At 42.7% G+C, this 16,604-nt stretch overlaps 1 protein-coding gene across 1 annotated transcript in view; it reads left to right on the top strand.

The window, feature by feature from the left end:
• nlgn2a (neuroligin 2a) overlaps positions 1–16,604 on the top strand; it is a 606,345-nt gene that overhangs the window by 398,952 nt on the left and 190,789 nt on the right. The gene's annotated exons all lie outside the window — the stretch shown is intronic.

Raw genomic sequence — 16,604 nt, 5'->3', positions numbered from 1 at the left:
CGGATGAACATAAAGACAGGGTCACAAAGAAAGTCCTTCCCATTTCCATCCGTGGAGGAGGATGAGACACAGCCATGTTCAGACATGGCACACTGCCATTTGAGAGCCATATTGGATTTAGAGACAAGCCAGACAAAGCTAGAGCAGAGACTAATCAATAAGACAGAGAGCCACCTGGTAGCCTACTAGGTAGAACTTTATTTGTCCCCAGGGGGAAACTGGGCTTGTTACAGAAGCTCATTAGATAGATAGATAGATAGATAGATAGATAGATAGATAGATAGACCAAATTGGACAAGCTGGCTTGTGGCTTGCACTGGCCCAGTAGAAAATGGCCTCAAGGCTTTTGCTGACCCCTGCAAAATTGTTGTAATGACAAACCAAGGACGTAACTGGGAGTACAGGAATTAATTAAACAACAGCCAGAAAGGGAGACAAAAATCATCTGTTGAGAAATGCAGTAAGAGAGTTACCAGCCAGAATATGAAGCAAAACACAAGACATAAATCAAAGTCAAAGAACAGAAAAGAATATATAACCAAAGGTATCTTTACCAATAATAATGCAATTTTTATGTGCACACTCAGGCACACAAGGGCTGTTGCAACTTTTAAAGCAATCAGCAGATGAACATAGAAGTCCCACAGTGGAGTTAGGCAGACAAAGGCCAAAATGAGGAAGACAATAAAAAAAACAAGCATGAAATTCAAGAGAAGAACCAAAAATGTAGTAGTATTGAAAGCATAATCAAAGTCAATGCACTTCTTCTACGTGCTTTATAAAAAAAAACTACTGAGACCCACAAGTGGTACACATATAAATGCAGATTTATTGAAACACCCAAAGAACAAGGTAGAAACTGATTAAACATAAATGAAAAACCAACAATATCCATTGTGATGGAACTGGAGTGTCATTTAGCCCCAAACCCCCCAAACATGATCACAGAGTCCCAGATTCAAATAAAGGTGTGTTTATTCAACACAATTTCACAAGTAACACAAGCACAATATCCTCTCTCCTCACAATATGTTTCACCACCGCATTGCCCTTCTCCAGTTGAGTGTTGCTGCATCTCCTCTCAGGTCCCAACTTGACTGGACACGGGAGTGCAGTCCCTTTTATTAAAGGACTCAGGAGTCTGGGCCATTGGCCGATGGAAGTACTTCTAGATCATACAGAAGTCCCAGTTATTAGGGAACTCATCTCCCTGCAGTGCCCCCTTGTGGCACCCATGGTCCTGAGAGGGGCTGTGTTGCTGGACTACACCTCCCAGCATTCCCTGCTGGTTCCCGATACAGAGGGCTGCTGCCATTTGGCATCCTGGGGGCATAACACATGCCTTGCAGTGTCTTTCACCACTGATAGACTGTCTGTCCATGCAGTCAGGCCATCTCTCCTGGCTCTGGTTGCTTCTTCTCCCCTGTCCGGGATGCCCGTCCAAGCCATGTGGTACTGATACCGTCCATTAATTAATTGATGAGCAATGGCCAGTTGATAATAGTGGGGATTAATATCGTGAAAGAGAAAGTCAAAAATGAAGTCACAGTCCTGGAGGCCTCTGCCAACTGGCCACCTACCGGCTCCTGAGTTTTTAGAACATTAGAACACTCTAGACGAGAACAGGCCATTCAGTCCAACAGAGCTCGCCAGTCCTATCCACTTATTTCTTCCAAAAAAACATCAAGTCGAGTTTTGAAAGACCCTAACGTCTTACTGTCTACCACACTACTTGGTAGCTTATTCCAAGAGTCTATCGTTCTTTGTGTAAATAAAAACTTCCTAATGTTTGTGCGAAATTTACCCTTAACAAGTTTCCAACTGTGTCCCCGTGTTCTTGATGAACATTTTAAAATAACTGTCTGGGTCCACTGGACTAATTCCCTTCATAATTTTAAACACTTCAGTCATGTCACCTCTTAATCTTCTTTTGCTTAAACTGTAAAGGCTCAGCTCTTTTAATCTTTCCTCATAATTCAACCCCTGTAGCCCTGGAATCAGCCCAGTCGCTCTTCTAGTAGCGTAGTCTGTGCTGGTCCTCCAATCTGATGACTCCAATGCTCCTTTATCCAAGATGTGTTTTCAAAATGCAGGAGAGTTGCCAAGTGCCACATCAGGATACCAAGAAGAGAAACAGAATAGCAAAGGGTTAGTAATGGTTTAAAAATATTGTGATACTTTCATTTCTGTACAAATGACTGACAAACAGAAATAGAGTATGCACAGCTCATTAGCAGCTCTAGTCAGGGTATGCTAAACTGAAATTGTGAGTCTTCAGCTGGGATTTAAAAGCTAATACTGATCATATCATATCATATCATGTCATACCAGTTGGCAGGGTAGTGTAGTGGTTAAGGCTTTGGACTTCAAACCCTGGGTTCAAATCCCACTACTGACACTGTGTGACCATGAGCAAGTCACTTCACCACCCTGTAACCAAGTGTTTCTCAAATATTGGATAAAGGCATCAATCAAATAGTAATAATCATATAATATCATACCATACCCTGGGTAGGTTTAAGTCCTGCCGCTAGTACTGCTGGAAATGGCTGTGGCTTCCCACTACCCTGGATAAAAAGGTTGGAAATAGATGGATGATATTTGTAAGAGCAGGTGCATCGTCTTCTTCAGCACACGGCACAGTACAAGAATAAACTCAAGTGGATTGATACGAGTATACGTGTGTAAGTATGCGAAATGTGTGTGTGTGCCGACCAGCGCAGATGAAGAGGCTCCCGCTCACACGAGTGACCTGTCAGATTGCATGAGAGCAGAAGAGTGAAAGAGAGAAAGGAGGCCAATGGTGGCGATCGTGGTGGGGGGTTTACTATAAATAAAACTGCTCTCGTTCCTCCTTTGACTTGGCAGTGAACCTTTCTCTTTCCCATTCTTTCTTTCTTTCTCTCTGCGCGCTAACGGGAATGGAATTACACAACAGGGGTCACGGCACAGACAAGAGATTATTATTAGTCTTTTCTTCAAACCAAGAAAGGAGGGCAGCACAGCTTCAGGAGGGACTACAGGAAACTCCCAGGCTCTGGGCCTTGTCTCATATTTGGCTCCCAAGGCAAAGCTTCAGCTGTGGCCAAGTTATGCGTAAATAAGGCAACAGGGGGAAAAAAAAGCAAAAAAACAAAAAAAAAAAAACAAGAAATGGGGGGCCTTGAGGAGGGGGGGGGGGCGGATAAATGGCCTTATTCTTCATGATGTGAGATTAACAAATGGAGTGAAGGAATCGGCCAACATCGGCCCCTCTCTCTCTCTCTCTCTCTAGTCTAAACACCCCCCCCCCCCCACCACCACCACCACCACCACCCCGCCCGCAGACAAGTTTCCATGGCAGCAGAAGATGAAATCGATCTGTGGGACCTGGAAATTTCCTTTAGGCAGTAAACTTCACGCTTTTCATGCCAGACAAGGGGACAAGATGTTTCCCTAGTCTATCTCTCGCTGTCTTTTTTTTTTTGTTGTTCCCTCCGTCTGTTTCATTCACTTGACGTGTTATACAACAGCACAGGATGGGGAAGTCGAGACGAGATGCTGCCGTGTCATGTGAGGCCGGCACTGGCCGAGGGTGGGTTACGTTGACCCTTTGGGAATTAAAAAAACAGCACGGTATAGGAGCGAGCCGCTGTTTTCTGTCACTTGATCGATGGCCATGCGGAGCGGAGGCAGTGGCAGTGGCTTTGAAGGGAGCTCTGGGTGTACATGTTAGCCCTCCATCCTGACAGCGGACCTTTATAACTGTGCCAAGGTATCTCAACAGTCACCCACTAGATGCCCAGTAGATTTTAGCAATTTGGAAGTACTGATATGGCATCCTGAGAACATGGCATCACCTTACATGAAGGGTCCCTAAAACTCAAGTGAATATTTAGTTTTGTAAGGGAGTGACGATGGAAGTGACATTTCATCTCATATTAACAATCTGCATCGGTTCCTCTTAAAATCTTGCATTGAAAGATCTTGCATTCCATTCAAATTCTATGTTTTTCTCAATGAAGGGCGCTATATAAAGTGACTGACTGATTCACCATCACTGGTTCTTAACTAGATGACCGTTAAGCCATTGCAACTCTCAATCCTTTTAGTCACCTCCCACCACTGTTCATTAAGGACAGGTGGGTATCAGCTGACATCCTCCAGAAGATGGCGCTGTTGTGCTAAAATTCAAGAAGTGGAAGACTTTTACTGCATTGTTAAAATGTTTAGTAGGCAAACTTAACTTAAGTCGATGTCACATTACAGTTGGAGGCGTCGGAGACTGCTGCTCACATCACCTGACGATGTCACAGGACATGAACAGAAAGCACAGGGGATGTCAGGTGATGACCTCCCACTGCAGCGTTGTATTTCTAAAGTATCGTGAGCTCTTGGGTCAGACTGAACAATGGAGCCAGTGGCCATCCAGAGGCTTCTGTGGTGCAAACTCCGCCATTCATTCTGTTATGGTATGTGAAACCCGAGACATCAGACAGATGGGCTTCTCTTGTGTTTTTGGGGTCTAAATCACCTGCAGTCTTTATTTCTCATCCTGGCAGTACATGCATTGGACTTCAGGGAGAGTGCTTATTGGTTGTCAGCTCTCGTGCACATGAAGCCCACCACTGCAGCTTAAGGCAGAATCCAATCTGTATGTCAATAAGTTGACCGTTAATCAGTGGCAATTGGACAATAACTTGACCATTGATCAATTATTAGACCACAAGTTAGGCTTCATAATCACTCATTGAGGATCTGGACGTTACCCTGTGCTTCTTAGTGTGACTTACAATGATTAATAATTTGACTGTTTTGTTTTGAATAATAATTTGACCAAAATTTAATCAGCAAAATCTAATAGTTTATTTTTGATTATTGCAAGATGTTTGATGCCACATCAAGAAACTGGACTTTACAATACGCTCAGTTGTAGCGGTCAGGGGCCGCTAAGATTCACACCGTCAAAGATGACAGTGATTTATTTATTTTAATAGCAGAGATCCCAGGAACGTCCCCAGCCTTGGATCGACCCACACACACACACTCACTCACCAAAGAGACAATAAAGCACACTGGGAATGGCAAACAATTACAAATATAATGACCCGAAATAAGTAATGAAATAGTAATACCACCCCTGACTCCTTCGGCGATATTACACATAAACAAAATAAACACAAACACTACACAGCAAAGTCCATATATACGAAACGGGTTGAAAGACGAAAAGTGACCAAGTTAAGTCCAGCGATCTGTATGTTGAAATGGAGAAGGAAAAATACAGTCCTACCGGTAGTTACTGATGATGTTGATGGTTGATGGTTGATTCAGGAGCGCTCCACTCTTCCGGAAAACCAAATAATCCAACACAGTTCTCAGTGTACAGGTAGACAGACAATCCAGACCCCAACAAACGAATACAGTCCAAGACAAAATGATTAGAGTTCTAATAACAGCAGGAGAGACGACAAATAACCGCAACAAACCAAAACAAAACAAAACTTTTTTTTCTTCCTCTTTGCCCTCTGCCCTCCTTTTAACTGCCTGTGGCTACCTTTGACCCCAGCAGCCCCAGCAGGGACTGCTGGGAGATGCAGTTCTTAAGTAGCACTGCTACACAGTAATACGACTCTTAATAAGTGAGAATCAGCAGTTGGGCTGTAATTTGACCCACACAGTTTGTTCAATAACTTGACCATAATCTGATCACTAATAATAAATAATTGGGCTATTATTGGTTGATTTATCGTTTAACGATTGACATCTGGTATTTTAAGCAGAATTTGATTTTTAAAGTTTATTTAATTTTTAAAAAATAATTTGACCACTACTGCCTGGTAAGCCATAATATGACACTTGAGTTAAGTTTGCTAACAAGTCAGTTAATTACTGATAATTAGTCATTTGACTCTAATTTAGCCAACACTGAAATGATTTGGCAATTATAGGTTTGAACATTTAGTAGTGAGCAGTCGATAGTCTGGTCTTGACAATATTCTCAAAAAAATACTGTTAATAATTACACCCATAATCAGTTATGTGCAATTTGACTATGAATTGACATTTAGAGTTTGTTCGATGCTTTTGACTTTTATGGTTTGTTTTATTTGTTTTTGATGGCACAGTGGTAGTGCTGCTGCTTTGCAGTAAGGAGACTGTGGAAGATTGTGGGTTCGCTTCCTGGTTCCTCCCTGTGTGGATTGTGCTTTGAGTACTGAGAAAAGTGCTATATAAATGTAATGAATTATTTTTATTATTATAATTTTACTGCTAATAATTGATAATTGAGGATTTGTCCCTTACAGGATGCAGAAAAAACATTGACCCGTAAATGCCAATAGGGACTCTGCTCTGTTGGGCCCTTGAGCAAGACCCTTAACCTGCAATTGCTGAGCACTTTGAGTTGTGAGAAAAGCAATGTATAAATGCAAAGAATTATTATTATTATTATTATTGATCAGTTAGAAGTTGACCATCAAAGGTTCATTTACTGGATAATTTGACCCTTATGGTTGGTTGAGTAACAAATTAATTGAAAGTCTGACCATTGCACTATGCTTGTTAATTTGACTATTAATATTTAATAATCTGGCTAGTAGTAATTTATGGTAGGAGAAGCTCACCTCACCTTCATCATTAATTTTTTACAATCATTTGCTGATAATCTTACTGTTTGTTCAATAATAATGATAAGTCATCATTCCTGTTTTGAGCATTACGGTTTGCTGACAAACGTGCCTTTTAATTATTGCTTTACAGTTTGTATTGGCCGATTACTAACAACGACCCTAACATCACCTGTTCGTGAGAACTGAGAACTGGGCCACAATTTTAAATTTTCATTTTTGTTCACTTGGTAGCTCAGAATCTGAACGTTCAGACATAATCGTTAAGGTTTGTTCAGTGATTTGACACTGTAAAAGGTGTATTTGTTCATACATAGTATATTTTGGCTATTAAATTATTAATAATTTGCAATTTGACTTTAATTTAACCATTAAACTTTGTATTTGGTCATTAATAATTGATATTGGAGAATAAGACCCCCATTTTGTCATTAAGGTTTGTTCAGTAATTTGCCTCTTCATGGCTCAACTCCTGATCACTTAGACATTAATCGGCCAGTAAGATCTACTCAATAATTTGACCAATCACAAGTAACAAGTGGCTTGACCATCATGAATAATGAAACTTTTAGTAATTGGTCATTTGGCTATAACTGTTTGACTGTTACAATGTGCATTCAGCCATTAGAAACTGACAACTGAAAGTGTGACCACAATTCCAACATTCAAATGTATTCGGCTATTAGCTCATAATTTAATCATTTAGCCATCATTTGGCCATTAACGTTTATTCAATTATTTGAATGTGTAAATCTAATAAATGGTCATTTGACCACCACAATTTGACCATTACAGTATATTTTGATATTTATAATTCAGTTTATGTTGGGACAGTAGTAATTAATAATTTTGAATTTGGCCACAGTTTTACCCTTAAGGCTTTTTGAACTTGACCATGTAAATCTTATACAGTAATCCCTCCTCCATCGTGGGGGGTTGCGTTCCAGAGCCACCCGCGAAATAAGAAAATCCGCGAAGTAGAAACCATATGTTTATATGGTTATTTTTATATTGTCATGCTTGGGTCACAGATTTGCGCAGAAACACAGAATGTTGTAGAGAGACAGGAACGTTATTCAAACACTGCAAACAAACATTTGTCTCTTTTTCAAAAGTTTAAACTGTGCTCCATGACAAGACAGAGATGACAGTTCAGTCTCACAATTAAAAGAATGCAAACATATCTTCCTCTTCAAAGCAGTGCGTGTCAGGAGCACAGAATGTCACATAGATAGAGAAAACAATCTCTAGCAAACAAATCAATAGGGCTGTTTGGCTTTTAAGTATGCGAAGCACCGCGGCACAAAGCTGTTGAAGGCGGCAGCTCACACCCCCTCCGTCAGGAGCAGAGAGAGAGAGAGAGAGAGAGATAGAGAGAGAGAGTTTGTTTTTCAGTCAAAAATCAATACGTGTCCTTCGAGCTTTTAAGTATGCGAAGCACTGTGCAGCATGTCGTTTCAGGAAGCAGCTGCACAAAAGATAGCAACGTGAAGATAATCTTTCAGCATTTTTAGACGAGCGTCCATATCGTCTAGGTGTGCGAACAGCCCTCCTGCTCAATCCCCATACGTCAGGATCACAGATAGTCAGCGCAAGAGAGAGAGAGAAAGTAAGTTGGGTAGCTTCTCAGCCATCTGCCAATAGCGTCCCTTGTATGAAATCAACTGGGCAAACCAACTGAGGAAGCATGTACCAGAAATTAAAAGACCCATTGTCCGCAGAAATCCGCGAACAAGCAAAAAATCCGCGATATATACAGTGGTGTGAAAAACTATTTGCCCCCTTCCTGATTTCTTATTCTTTTGCATGTTTGTCACACAAAATGTTTCTGATCATCAAACACATTTAACCATTAGTCAAATATAACACAAGTAAACACAAAATGCAGTTTTTAAATGATGGTGTTTATTATTTAGGGAGAAAAAAAATCCAAACCTACATGGCCCTGTGTGAAAAAGTAATTGCCCCCTTGTTAAAAAATAACCTAACTGTGGTGTATCACACCTGAGTTCAATTTCCGTAGCCACCCCCAGGCCTGATTACTGCCACACCTGTTTCAATCAAGAAATCACTTAAATAGGAGCTGCCTGACACAGAGAAGTAGACCAGAAGCACCTCAAAAGCTAGACATCATGCCAAGATCCAAAGAAATTCAGGAACAAATGAGAACAGAAGTAATTGAGATCTATCAGTCTGGTAAAGGTTATAAAGCCATTTCTAAAGCTTTGGGACTCCAGCGAACCACAGTGAGAGCCATTTTCCACAAATGGCAAAAACATGGAACAGTGGTGAACCTTCCCAGGAGTGGCCGGCCGACCAAAATTACCCCAAGAGCGCAGAGATGACTCATCCGAGAGGTCACAAAAGACCCCAGGACAACGTCTAAAGAACTGCAGGCCTCACTTGCCTCAATTAAGGTCAGTGTTCACGACTCCACCATAAGAAAGAGACTGGGAAAAAACGACCTGCATGGCAGATTTCCAAGACGCAAACCACTGTTAAGCAAAAAGAACATTAGGGCTCGTCTCAATTTTGCTAAGAAACATCTCAATGATTGCCAAGACTTTTGGGAAAATACCTTGTGGACTGATGAGTCAAAAGTTGAACTTTTTGGAAGGCAAATGTCCCGTTACATCTGGCGTAAAAGGAACACAGCATTTCAGAAAAAGAACATCATACCAACAGTAAAATATGGTGGTGGTAGTGTGATGGTCTGGGGTTGTTTTTGCTGCTTCAGGACCTGGAAGGCTTGCTGTGATAGATGGAACCATGAATTCTACTGTCTACCAAAAAATCCTGAAGGAGAATGTCCGGCCATCTGTTCGTCAACTCAAGCTGAAGCGATCTTGGGTGCTGCAACAGGACAATGACCCAAAACACACCAGCAAATCCACCTCTGAATGGCTGAAGAAAAACAAAATGAAGACTTTGGAGTGGCCTAGTCAAAGTCCTGACCTGAATCCAATTGAGATGCTATGGCATGACCTTAAAAAGGCGGTTCATGCTAGAAAACCCTCAAATAAAGCTGAATTACAACAATTTTGCAAAGATGAGTGGGCCAAAATTCCTCCAGAGCGCTGTAAAAGACTCATTGCAAGTTATCGCAAACGCTTGATTGCAGTTATTGCTGCTAAGGGTGGCCCAACCAGTTATTAGGTTCAGGGGGCAATTACTTTTTCACACAGGGCCATGTAGGTTTGGATTTTTTTTTCTCCCTAAATAATAAAAACCACCATTTACAAACTGCATTTTATGTTTACTTGTGTTATATTTGACTAATGGTTAAATGTGTTTGATGATCAGAAACATTTTGTGTGACAAACATGCAAAAGAATAAGAAATCAGGAAGGGGGCAAATAGTTTTTCACACCACTGTATTTAAATATGCTTACATATAAAATCCGTGATGGAGTGAAGCCGCGAAAGGCGAAGCGCGATATAGCGAGGGATCACTGTAAATGGTCATTTGACCACCATAATTTAACCATCTATCCTAATCAAAGCATACAATAAGTATCAGTGTGTCTGTTTATCTTTGTGTCCATCCAACTGCTGTGTCTCTATCATTCCAACAAGTGGCACATCTCCAACATCCATCCATCCATCCATCCATCCATTATCCAACCCGCTATATCCGAACTACAGGGTCACGGGGGTCTGCTGGAGCCAATCCCAGCCAACACAGGGCGCAAGGCAGGAAACCAACCCCGGGCAGGGTGCCAGCCCACCGCAGGGACATTTCTAACATGTGTAGTGATATAATGCATTGCATTTGTCATTCCAACAGATGGTGCATCACTTATCCACCTTAAAAAAAGGGTAAGTGTCTGTATGCCTGTCTGCATGTCCTCCTGGTTGCTATGTCTCTATCATTACACCTCACAGGTGGCGCAGTGGTAGTGCTGCTGCTTTGCAGTAAGGAGACTGTGGAAGATTGTGGGTTCGCTCTCCGGTTCCTCCCTGTGTGGATAGCGCTTTGAGTACTAAGAAAAGTGCTATATAAATGTAATGAATTATTATTACAAAACATTTTTTTTGTAATAAAATATTTTGCATTTGCCATTCCAACAGATGGTACATCACAAACATTTGTCCACCCTAATAAAGGATAAGGGTTTGTGTGACTACATGGCACACCACAAGCAATATCTCTCTATATAAAATCCAACGTCTGTCTGTCTGTCTGCTTTTCACGAGAGAACTGCTTAACAGATTTAGATCGGGTTTTTTTCTATAATTTGCTTGAACATTCCGGTTGATTTTGCGACTTCTCTCATTGTACTTTGTATCATAGTTCACTTGCGTTACCGATTTGTTTGCCTGAATCTGAGAGAGAGGCAGTGGGCCATGGGGAGAGGGTCGGGGTCCTTCCTCACTAACACGCCAGCTTCGGGGTGTAATTTACCTCCACTTAGCTAGCGAATGTGAGAACTACTTAACTGATTTAGATCGGGTTTTTTTTCTAGAACTTGCTTGAACATTCCACTTGTTTTTTGTGACTTCTTTCATCGCACTAAATATTGTAGTTTGCTTGCAGGAGCGATATATTTGTGCTAATCTGGGACAGAGGCTGCAGGCTGAGGGGAGGGGAAAGCATGACGTTAGGAGTGGAGAGTCAATCTACCTCTGCGTTTTGGAGTGTGCCTTGCCTCCGCATAGCTAGCGATACCCTTTTGTTCATTGATTTTTTAAAGTTTGTCCTGTTTCACTACTACACGGGGGATGGCTTGTTAGTAGTAAAATGCATTGTATTTGTCAATTCCAATGGACAAAGTGATGTGCCATCTGTTGGAATGGCAAATGCAATGCATATGTCTGTATTATATGCACTTTGTTATGGGTTTCATAAAAGCGGTGTTGATGTCTGGGATGCGCCAACTGTTGAAATACCAAATGCAATGCATTTTATCATTTCAGATGTTTGTGACTTGTCATCCATTGGAATAACAAATGCAATGCAGTTTATTACTTCAGATGTTTGTGATGCTCCATCTTTTAGAATGACACAAACATAGCAACCAGACAGACACAGATACTCCATCCATCCATCCATTTTCCAACCCGCTGAATCCGAACACAGGGTCACGGGGGTCTGCTGGAGCCAATCCCCAGCCAACACAGGGCACAAGGCAGGAACCAATCCCGGGCAGGGTGCCAACCCACCACAGGACACAGATACTCAAACTCTTATTCTTTTATGAAGGTGGATAAATTACAAAATGCATTTCAGTAGGTGGTGGACTGATGTCTGCTTAGTGGAGTTGATTAGTTGATTAGTGGAGACAATGTCGCTCAGTGGTTAAGGATTTGGACCTCAAACCTTGAGGCTATGGGTTCAAATTCCACTACTGACACCACTGTGTGACCCTGAGCAAGTCACCTGACCTACCTGTGCTCCAATTGGAAAACCAAATGAAATGGAACCAATTGTATCATAAATGTTGCATGGATAGAGGCATCAGCCAAATAAGTAAATTCTTAGATTTTACCCAACCTTAAATGCGTAGCACAGCTAAGTACAGTATAATTTATTAATAACTCATAATGTGACCATTACAGCTTTTATTTGGCCAGTAGTAACTGATGTCTGAGAATCTGTTCCCAGTTTCCCCATTGAAGTTTGTTCAGTGTTTTGCTCAGAACATTTTAATTTGGCCCTTGAGGTTTGCTCAGCAATGGCTCCATTGATTGTTACTCTGCCCTCCACAGTCTGACGCATCTCATATCACAAATTGTCCAAACCCGCTTGATGTCATTCCGGGTAGCCTCGACCTGCAGCACTGAGCCCAGAAGCAGGGCACCCTGATGCACACATTCACGTTCACTAAGGCCAGTCGAGAGTCTCCATTTAACTAAACGTGTACATCTTTGGGATATGAAAGGCAAAAACTGTAAACAAATAAAAAGTGACGTGGACACGGGGTAAACTCCAAACACAGCACATCATGCCCAGCCGAGTACCCTAGTGTTCCTCTCGTGTGGCATCAATGAGCTAGTCCTGTGGGTCCGATGCTCTCAGATTTGAAAATGCCATGCCATGCCATTTGGTGTAATTAACCTCCACCACTAAACATTCAAGCTGATAAAGATACAAAACACCAAAGAAAGACATTGAGATGAACAACAGAGATGAAACACTGCAGAAGGAAGGCACAGTGGGACGCAGTGAGCTCCAGCGAGGGGCTGACAGGGAGAACAATGCCCAATATTAACCTCGAGGCTCGAAGGGGAGGCCTCGACAAAGAGACCCCCGTTCTCCGGCTGCACACTTTCATTGTGAAAAGCCTACCAGTGAAGGCTGAATGGCCCGTCTCATTAGCAGTAATGGAGGCCCCGCCACTCTCATACTCGTTCGTATTCCTCATCTTTTGGTTCCATAATCGCACCACAGGCAGACAATCTGCGGCTAATGATGACTCCCCGAGTTGAATTTGGCATAACGTTTAACTGCAAAAGTGCAGCAGGAGCATCTAAGGCGGTGTCTCTCTGTCTTCATCCGTGGCCTCATTATGGCAACTCTCGTGACCTGAAGACTCTCAGAGCGATTACATCTGTGAGCTGCACAAGTCAGCTGAGAGATGACAGGCTTGTCGGTGATTGGCTCACCCTGCCAGGCTTCTGACATTGCCAGAGGAGAAACAGCCTGTGCTGAAGAAGGCAGGAGAGAATCCATTTGAGCGTCTCACTTAAGGCAAAGGTACAAATCTGCTTAGTGCGGCTCGTCATTTTTAAACCGCGCTTAAAAGTCTGGGCTTTGGCTAATAGCTCCTCCCGAGAACAGTGGAGCTTCACGGCCATGGAATGATGTGCTTCATGCTGAAATATTGAAGTGTTCTGACGAGAGAAGAAGAGCTCATCACGTAATGGAGTGAGCGCCAGGACGGCTGGGCTCATTGCTCTTGTGACAGTAGAAGCATCCAGAATGCTTCTCCTGTGCTCCTGTCTGTATCCCATACAGTTTGGAATACTACTGTCGAACATAATGGAGACGTGACCAGTGAGCACTGGTTAGCATGGCTGCCTCCCACCTTGTAATCCCAGCCTGATCGCTGCGACCTGAGCAGTGTGTTTGTGCTGGTCAGCATGGCTCTTCTGTGGATACCCCACATTTCTTGTCACATCCCAGAAGCTCTGTGTGTTTGTGTGTGTGTGGTAGACTGATTGTCAACATCCTGTCAGGATGTGCATTGGAGGGCCCTGCGAGGGACTGGCACTCCACCTGGGGATGCCTCCTGCCTTGTACCCAATTTTTACAGATAGCCTCTACCTTAATGCAATGTGAGCCCCCACCAAGTATTTCTGAATCCATTAAATTCAGTTTTAGGTCCATACAGAAGCAAAGTCTTTCCTGCATTTGTCTGGGAGCCACCGACTGCCCTGGCAAGCAGATATGAGGGACTGTGAAGAGCAACAAGAGAAGTTGGAGATAAAAAAAACGGAGACGCAGGGATAATAATAATAATAATAGGGTGGCACGGTGGCGCAGTGGTAGTGCTGCTGCAACGCAGTTAGGAGACCTGGATTCGCTTCCCGGGTCCTCCCTTTGTGGAGTTTGCATGTTCTCCCCGTGTCTGCGTGGGTTTCCTCCCACAGTCCAAAGACATGCAGGTTAGGTGCATTGGCAATCCGAAATTGACCCTAGTGTGTGCTTGGTGTGTGGCTGTGTGTGTGTGTGTGCCCTGCGGTGAGCTGGCGCCGCTGCCCAGGGTTTGTTCCTGCCTTGCGCCCTGTGTTGGCTGGGATTGGCTCCAGCAGACCCCCGTGACCCTGTAGTTAGGATATAGCGGGTTGGATAGATGGATAATAATAAATTTTATTTATACTGTATAGCGCCTTTCCCATGCTCAAGACACTCCACAGAGTGTAAGAAAGAACGTCATGGTATACAGTATATAGCGTTGTACTAAACCAGATAAATAAATAAAGAAGATTAAGACAGTACATTCAGAGAAAAGCCTAACAGACAACTTAATTGATGGTCTCGCACACACACATACAGGTTACATGAGCATCTTGACATAAAGGTAAACTGAGAGAAGGGTAATAAAGTCAAGTAGAGCTAAAAGCCTTCCTGAACAGATGAGTTTTGAGTTGTTTTTTAAAAGAATTCATGGAGTCAGCTGACCTGATTAATTTCGGTAGGTCATTCCAGAGTCTGGGCGCTATACAGCTGAAGGCCTTGTCACCCATGGAGTGTAGATTAGTGTGGGGCACAACTAGATTGCCAGAATCAGAGGACCTTAGTGGGCGGGCAGGCACATAGTGATGGAGAAGGTCACTGATGTAGTTTGGCGCGAGGTTGTTTAAGGCTTTGTAGGTTATTAGCAGGATTTTATATTCAGTCCTCTAGGACACAGGGAGCCAGTGAAGACGGAGCAGGATGGGTGTGATGTGCTCGCTGCTGCTGGTCTGTGTAAGGACTCTTGTAGCTGAGTTTTGAATAAGCTGGAGCTGTGATATAAGATTAGAAGGGGCACCTGCCAGTAGGGAATTACAATAATCGATGTGGGATGTAATAAAAGCATAGACAAGTTTCTCAGCATTAGAAAAAGAGAGGAAGGAGCGAACACAGGATATGTTACGGAGGTGAAAGTAAGAAAGCTTCTTAATGTGGTTTATGTGGGCAGAATAAGAAATGGAAGAATCAAAAATGACACCATGATGCTTTGCAGTAGAGGCAGGTCTGATAAGATCACCACCAAGATGGACTGGGAAGGAGCTCATTTTATTAAGTTGCACTTTGGTCCCAATTTGCAGGAGTTCAGTTTTGTTGCAAATTAATTATAAAGAGTTCTGCTCCATCCAGGTAATAATTTCACTGAGGCAGGTTGTGAGCTGAGAAAGCTCTGATGAAGTTCCACTTTTAACATTGAAATAAAGTTGAGTATCATCTGCATAAAAATGATAACCCAGTCCATAGCTATGAATAATATGGCCAAGGGGAAGCATGTAAATACAGAAGAGAAGAGTCCCTGTGGAACTCCTTGTGTGACTGGCGCTGTGCTGGATCTGCTGTTGCCAAGATTAACAAGCTCTTGCCTATCAGTCAGATAGGACTTGAACCACTGGAGGGCAGTGCCAGAGATACCCAGCATGTTTTCCATTCTGGACAGTAGAATATCATGTCTGACCTGAGTGTCAAATGCTGTACTGAGGTCTAACAGAATTAATATGTTGGTTTGTCCAGAGTCTGCTGCCATAAGCAAATCATTGGTTACCCGTAGCAGAGCAGTTTCACAGCTGTGCCGCGCCCTGAAACCAGACTGAAAGGGTTCCATCAAATTATTAGAGGTTAAGTAATTGGTGAGTTAGGAAGCTACAACACGCTCAAGAACTTTTGACAGGAAAGGTAAGTGGGAAATAGGCCGGAAATTGTTTAGATTGTCAGCATCAAGACCAGACTTTTTTAACATTGGGGTTACAGAAGCAATTTTAAAAGTGAGCAGCACAAAGCCAGTGTCAAGGGATGACTTTATTATTGTTGTAATAGTCGGGATTATGGCATGAAGGTAGGATTTAAGTAGTGTGGTGGGGATGGGGTCCAGTACACAAGTAGTCGGACTCATCTTACAAAGCAGGTCATTAACAAAAGCAGATGTCACTGGTGAGAACTTACGAGAAGGAGCTGGATGGAGTGGGAAAACAGGGCGAGATATGAACAGATGATGTATTTATGTTAGTTGAATTATTTAGATCTTTAATTTTGTTACAGAAAAAGTGGAGGAATTTCTCACAGACTTCAGTAGAAGAGGTAGTTGGGCCAGATACGGGTTAGAGTAGTTTATTAACTACAGAGAACAAAACCCTTGGGTTTTCGTGGCCATTTTCTATTATTCTGCCATAATGGGTGTTCTTGGCAGCAGTTAGTGCTTCTCTGTAAGTTCTTTGGTGGTCAGAGAAAGCCTGGATGTGCACGGTGAGGCCAGACTTACGTGACATTCTCTCAAGGCGTTGGCCAGCTGCTTTCATAGATCGCAATTCTGAGTTATACCAAGG

Source organism: Erpetoichthys calabaricus, chromosome 3 (assembly GCF_900747795.2).
Source record: "Erpetoichthys calabaricus chromosome 3, fErpCal1.3, whole genome shotgun sequence".
Classification (NCBI taxonomy): domain Eukaryota; kingdom Metazoa; phylum Chordata; class Cladistia; order Polypteriformes; family Polypteridae; genus Erpetoichthys; species Erpetoichthys calabaricus.
The sequence above is the reverse complement of the archived record's forward strand: the minus strand, read 5'-3'. Positions and strand labels throughout refer to the sequence as shown.